Here is an 8010-nt window from a genome sequence, read left to right on the forward strand (position 1 = left end):
TCGCTTTGTCCACCTCCAGGCCTTTCACAAAAATCTTCTAGCCCAACACTATACCTTATTTGACCATGAAATGGCAGTTTTCCCAATTATGAACCAAGTTGTCCTTTTCACATATCTGCAATGCCTTACTAAGATTTAACAAACAGTTATCAAAAATATCACCTACCACAGAAAATTCATCTATGAATACCTTTAGAGTATCCTCCACTATATCTAAGAAGATCGACATCATACGCCTCTAGAATATGGCGGGTGCATTACATACTCCAAAGGGCATGTACCTGAACACAAAGGTGTCATATGAATATGTAAAGGTGGTTTTCTCTTGATCATCTAGTATTATAGCAATATGATTGTAGCTAGAGTACCCATCTAGGAAGCAATACCAACCTCTACCTGCCAGCCTGTCTAGAATCTGGTCCAAGAAAAGCATTTGGAAATGGTCTTTTAAGGTCCATTTGTTGAGCTTTCTATAATCCATGCTGACTCTCCATATTATGACCGGCGTAAGTGGAACCAACTCATTCTTGTTATTAGCAACAACTATCATACCTCCTTTTTTAGGGACACACTGCACAGGGCTAACCCAGCTGCTAACTGAAATTAGATAAACCACGCCTACAGCAATCCACTTAATAATCTCCTTCTTCACCACCTCTTGCATAAGTGGATTTAATCTCTATTGGTGCTTAATGCTAGGAATTCAATCCTTCTCTAATTAAATTTTGTGAGTGAAAATGTTAGGGGTATGCCTATGATGTTAGCAATGGTCTAACTAATTGCTTTCTTATACCTCTACAAGACCTTGACAAGAGGTCTAACAAGCTCTTCATCCAGATTAGAAGCAATAATAACTGGCAAAGTGTTATTTTCACCTAGAAACACATACCTCAGATGATACGATAACTCTTTCAGCTCAAGTATAGGCGGTTTCTCAATGGATGGTTTGCGGGAGGAGTTGGTCTATTTTTTAGATCGAGGTATAGATTTTTAGGAGAATAACAACGTGGCTCCATGACCAATAAAGAATTTACTCTCTCATCATACTCTTTTAAATTATCACCCTCAAATTTCATGATCACATCAGCCAAAGTCTCAACAGTGAACCTTTCCTCAATCGATACCTCTATGATCACTTCATCAGCTATATTAATCACGGACATCACAGTTATTTCTCTAGGCTGCTTGATTGATTTTCACACATTGAACTTAACTTCTTTGTTATTCAACCTGAAGGTGAGCTCGCCACTTTCCATATGCACCAAAGCTCTGCCTGTTGCCAAAAATGGTCTTGCCAATATTATGGGAACTTCAAAATCCACCTCGTAGTCCAGGATGACAAACTCAGCAGGGAATATAAACTTGTCAACTCTCACCAGTGCATCACATAGAATCCCCACGGGCTTCTTCACTGATCGGGCAGCCATCAACAACCTCATTGTAGTCGGTTTGGGGGCTTCTAAGCCCAACTATTTATAGATCGCTAGTGGCATCAGATTTACACTATCTCTTAAGTCGTACAAAGCCCTTGTAAAGTTGAATACCCTAATAGTGTACATAATAGTGAATGTGCTTGGATTCTCTTTCTTCTCAACCAATTACCTTGTACCAATAGCACTATAATGGTGTAAGTTATTAGCTGGCTCGAACGTGACTGTCCGCTTCTTGGTAACCAGGTCCCTTATGAATTTTGCATCTATGAAGGTTTGAAGAACCGCTCCAAAAATGTTTCCTTCAACTCTCTCCAGTTGGTAATCGAATCATGCTGGAGTTTATTTAGCCACTTGAGTTTCTCCCTAGACAGAGAAAATAGAAATAATCTCATATGAATCACTATTTGGCTAACTCCGGGGATATTATAAGACTTGTATGTAGCAATGAAGTTCATTAAGTGCTAATATGCATCATTTTCAGTTGCCCCTTTAAAAAGTCCTTTCAAGTTCAAGAACTGATGCATGGTTCTAGTAATGGTGAACTTCACACTCGGTGGTAGTGGAGGAAGAAATATAGCCCAGTGGCTCTAACTCCATCTATATCTGGATCATCATCCTCCAAAGCAAAGTCAATGGGCCGTTGTTTCCCTTTATCTTTCTCCCCTGTAACGATGCAAAAATTTAATACTTGAACTTACACTCAAATCAAGAAGTATAAAGTGATCACTGTCAAATATAGTACCCAACTAGGTTGCGATCAAACCCATAGGGAATGAGGAGGAAATAAGTCTAATAGCACTTATGTTCAGTTGTAGTCACTATTTTTCGAAAGTAAAAATGCATAAATTAAACTTGGGGTTTTGATTATTTAACTAGTAACAGGCATCAATGTTCGCAGTAATAGAGTAAAATAGACTTAAGGTTAAATAGTATGAGATGGTAGCAAGGACTGTGTTTTTCATGACATGTACTTAGTAGGCGTCTCGTATAGGTGATATTATTTCAATGTGTTGCATGAAAAATATAGAAAGTTAAGTAAATCTAAATGCCTTTTGGCCCTATTGCATGAATTTTATATTTTACCTTCTGGTCTCTGAATGAATATCGATCTAACCCTTACTTTTGACCTCAGAAAACTATCCCCTCCCGAGCTCAAGTTCCTAGATGAAGGTTTGTAACTCTGAATCTCTATTGTAGTTTTCTTTTCCTAGTCATTATCCCTCTCTCGAGAAATAAATAATTACAGGCGATTTTTAATGTGTGCACTTGTTAAAAGGAAAACAAGAAGAACAAAACTATAATACATGCTAGAATAATGAACAAAAATCACCCATACATTTGCCTACTTTGTTATTTCATCATGGTTCCCACAAACCTAGTTATGAGATTTAGCTACTCATATTCATAGACAAAGCTTAAAGAATTGGTGAAGAGTTCATTAGAACAATACTTACGTTTATTCAGTAGAAAATCTTGGATCAAAGAACGAACAACAAATAAAGAATAAATAAAATATTGTATTAACGTTTGATTCTCAAAAAGTAATTCAAAATTAGATTTCACACATTGTTCAATGCTCTAAAATTGGTAAAATTGCATAAACATGTAAATAAAACATGTTTAGGTATTTATAGAATACAATACCAAATCCTAAACCAAACAGAAAAACTTAAGTCGACACAGGTTCACATCCACTCTTCACGGCCCACAGTGTTGTTCACTACCGTGGTACTTGACTTGGATCCATAGTTGTGTGGTCCTTTGCTCCTTTAGGGGAAATTTTTGTGCTCTGTGGTCCTTCATACGCCCCGTGGTGGGATTCAAGGTGTCTTCCTTGATTTTAATGAACAGTCTTTAGCATACTTTTCACAACCACCTATCACAATCCGTGGTAGACTCCATGGCCTATCAATGGTCTCGTGGAATTCACTTAGTAAAAATTCTTTTGTTCCTTTTCTTCGCCACATCATTTTAATGGCCATATTCCACAAATCATACAGGGCTTCACAGCCTATGATGGCTCTCATGGACAACAAATATAGTGACTTTTCAGCAAAAAGTCAACAACATAGCCCCAACTCGTGCACAACTTATTTTTTGTACAAAACAAATAAAATACAAACCATATTTACATATAAATGCTTGAAACCCACACTAATTCACCAATTTGAGCATCAAAAGTGTTGTAAATACGTGACATATCAATACAACATCTTTTCCATATTGCCAAAGCCACCCGATATTTTTCTAGGGTACAGGATGAATTTAACTTATGCATCCAATCTAAGCCCTTTCCAAGGTCTGGGTGAGGAGTCACCCAAATCAATGACACGATTATATCTACATTGGCGGCGTAGTTTATATTGTTTGAGTTATTTGCACTCTTACCCAAATCGTTGCTCAATAACGCTCCCAAAATATGTAATAATGCTCATTCTAATATATGTGTTGAGGTAATTCTCAAAAGTACTTCTTTATAATCACACTGAACTTTCTTCTAACTGACTGAAACCTGTTTCTTAAATTGTCCATGCTTTCTTTAAAACATGAAATGCTCTTATTGTAAAAAAAATGCTTTTGGAACGATTCAAGTTCCCTTAAAACTCTTCTGTAATAGTAACTTAAATACTTGAAACTTATTTGTGATTCAAAAAATAATGCATGATAATGGATATGCAAGAGGTTTCAACAATTCTTAACTAAATAGGGTTTATGTGATAAAATAAGCATGAACACAATCAAGGATCAGAAATACATGAAAAACTACAATCTAAATGATAAGAATCGGGAATAAATGATGAAGAAGTGAGAACAATTCAAAACTTATGAAATTTGGGGATAAAAATACTAGACTTAATCTTACTAACTGAATTCTAGATGTAAGGCATGAGTACGGACTGGTTCCAACACTATCATAGCCTTACATATCTGAGAGAACAGGTTCTTGAAGAAACTTGAAGAACATGCTTGAATCCCTAGATTATTCTTCTTGATTTCCTTGGTTTAAGCCTTGGGAATGATTATGAGAGTAATTTGGACATATAGTACTGATAAGACCTTAATTAGGTGTAAAACCATTAGATTTTAGGCTTAGAAGGGGTGGGAAAAGACTAAAATAATCCTTCTTAAAAAAATTGATGGACTTATCTACGAGGGCCTTCTACGGTTTGTGATAACTTCTACGGGCCATAGAAGCCTCTCGTAGAAATCATTTTGTATTTCTGAAGTTTCTAAAGTTGGGATCTATGGAGCCTTTTATGGATCGTCATGTACATCTATAGAAGTCACTCAAAAGTGGAGATTCAGGATTTGATCTACGATCTAATCAATGGTCCGTAAATACTTTTACGGGCCATAGAAAGTTTCTGTAAAAGATAGGCAAGAATCAAGTTTCAGAACTTGGTCTACGAGTGGCTTCTACAGTTTGTAGAAGTATTTACAACCCATAAGCCAGTCCATAAAACTCACGGGCTGATTAATATTTTCTAAACATTATTTCACGGTACGATCTATGGTCTTTAACGTTATTTACTACCCATAGATCAAACTCGTGAAACTTAAGTCAAACCTAATTCTTAGAAATTTGATTCCACGGGCACTCTATAGTCTGTGGTTACTTTTACGAGTTGTAGATGGTGTTTGTGAAAAGTCAAATTCTTGGAAAAAAACTTGAATATTTTTTTATTTCTTCTGGTCTAAATTGAGTTAGAATTTTTGGGGTGTTACAACATATCCCCGTTGGGATCATTTGTCCTCAAATAATGACCAAGCTAGGAAAATACACAAGGCACAAATATAATGCAAAAATTGAAACATTCAAATGCACGAATAAATGTTGAATCTAAAATATGAAAAAGATTATTATCTTCAATATCATCACTTGGAGGGAAGAATAAATGAGGGTATCTATCTTTCATATCTTCTTCGGTTTCTCATGTAGCCTCTTCAACAAACTGATTCCTCTATAAAACTTTGGTTGACGCAACCTCTTTAGTACTTAACTTGCAAACTTGATGATCAATAATCTTAACAGGAACCTCTTCATAGGACAAGATATCTTTCACACTAATACTTTCTGTAGGCACAATGAATGAAGGATCGCCCAACCACTTCTTAAGCATGGAGATGTAAATCATTAGATGGACTACCACTAACTCTGGTGGTAGCTCTAACTTATAGGCTACATTACCAACCCTTTTCGAAATCTAGTATGAACCAATGTAATAGGGACTGAGCTTCTCTTTCTTCCCAAATTCATGACACCCTTCATGGATAAAAGCTTCAGGTAAACACAATCATCCATAGCCTGATAAACCAAGTCTAAACCTATAAACTCTGTTTCACAAACTTCAAACCAACCAATCAGAGATCTACACCTTTGCCCATAAAGAACCTCAAAAGAAGCCATCTGAAAACTAGAGTGATAATTATTATTGTACGCAAACTCTATGAGAGGCAATAGATCATCCCAATTCCCTTTGAAGTCAATGAAATAAGCCATCAACATGTCCTCCAGACACTGAATCATATGCTCTGCCTAACCATCTGTCTGAGGATGAAAACAGATACTAAGATCCACCTTCGGATCTAAACCCTTTTGAAATAACTTCCAAAACTGGGCAGTAAACTGAGTACCCCTATCTAAAATAATGGACAAAGGAACTCCATGAAGTCTGACTATCTCCTGGATGTACAATCTGGCATTGTCCTCTACTAAATTAGCAGTCTTTACCGATAAAAAATGGGCTAACTTAGTCATTCTCTCTATAATTATCCAAATTGAATCATGTTGTTGGTGAGATCGAGGTAGCCAGTAATGAAATCCATATTGATCATCTCCTATTTCCACTCTGGAAGATCTATGTTCTGAATGATGCCACATGGCTTCTAGTGCTTAGCTTTGCTTTGTTGACAATTTGGAGACATAAACACAAAGTCTGTAATATCTCTCTTCATGTCATTCCACTTGTAGACTTATCTAAATTCATGATACGTCTTGGTGGAACCCAGATGAATCGAATATCTAGAACTGTGGGCCTCTTCCATGACCCTATCTTGGAGACCATCCATATTTGGAACACATAATCTTCCTTGATACCTCAACACACTATCTCCCCCTTGTTCAAAAACCACCAACTTCTGCTTATGAACTTCTCCCTTTAATTAAAGTTGGATGGGATCCTTTTCTTGCCTTTCCATTATTTCCACCAATAAAGATGATTTGGCCCCATTTTGAACACGAACACTGATTTCTTCTAAACCCACAAGGCGGACTCCTAAACATGCAATTCTATACACTTCCTTAGCCAATTCATTCTTTCCCTCCCCACATGAGCGTTACTCCACATGGATAATCTACTAAGACATCAACAAAAACATTAGTCTTACATGCGGTAGAGGATACTCATATCATAGTTCAAGTTATCTTCTCTGCCTAATTAAGATTTAGCTCTTTTTGACTAAAAATGTATTGAAGGATCTTGTGATCACTGAACACATCCACGTATATGCCATAAAGATAAAAACGACATATCTTCAATGCAAAAACCACTGCCGCCAACTTAAGATCATGTGTCAGATAATTTCTCTCGTGGACTTTTAGCTGTATGGAAGCATAAATTATACACTTACCATTTTGGATCAATACACAACCAAGTTTCACTCTGGATGCATCATAATATACCACAAAACCTTATATACCTTCTGATAATGTCAATATTGGAGCAAAAATCAATCGAGTTTTCCATTCCCGAAAGCCTTTCTCACGAGCTTCAGACTATTGAAACTTATTCTTCACCTAGGTAAACTTAGTCAATGGTGAATAAATAGATAATAACCCTTCATAAAAACCCATACTATTTTAATTTAGATAAATCGTGAGAAGCCAATAGAATTTGAGAAGAGTGGAATGTCCAATGGCCCATAAGAGAGACCTACGACCCGTATAAGTTTCTATGAGTCATAGGTGGGACTCGTAGGGTCTCCTAGGACTTATAAAATTTTTAAGCTCTGAGGTTAGTTCTAAGACCCACCTCTACAACCCATCAAATGACTTACGACCTGTAGGGTCAATCATAGAGTTGAGTGACATACTCCAATAGCTATTGGATGTGCACTTAGGTCCTACGAATGGGTCTATGACTCATAAACATTTGTACAACCTATCAAGGGGTCTGTAGAATGCAGGCCCAAATTCCCAATTGAAGTGGGTCTATAACACAAAAAAGGTGGTCGTAGACCCAACAAGTAAATTTCCATTAAGGTCCCAATTTGGTACTTGGGTTCTACGACTGGCCTTCTACAGCCTATAAGAGGTTCTATGGTTCATACAACGGCCCGTAGTGGCCCAGACCTAGTTTTAAGTGAGGGGTAAATTTATTTTTTTCCACCTTTCCCAAACTAAAACCAAGACATTTTGGAACTAAAATTAACCACTTATCAATACCCAACAAACCTTTTCTCATATTAATACTTAGAATAATTTGAGGGAAAAGATTGGAGAGAAGAGAAGGACAGAAGAGGAGAAGCTATGGTTTAAGTGTTTAAACCAAATTATTCATGTTTTGCTTAGATAATT

The sequence above is a fragment of the Solanum dulcamara genome, chromosome 5 (assembly GCF_947179165.1).
Source record: "Solanum dulcamara chromosome 5, daSolDulc1.2, whole genome shotgun sequence".
In the NCBI taxonomy this organism is placed as follows: Eukaryota; Viridiplantae; Streptophyta; class Magnoliopsida; order Solanales; family Solanaceae; genus Solanum; species Solanum dulcamara.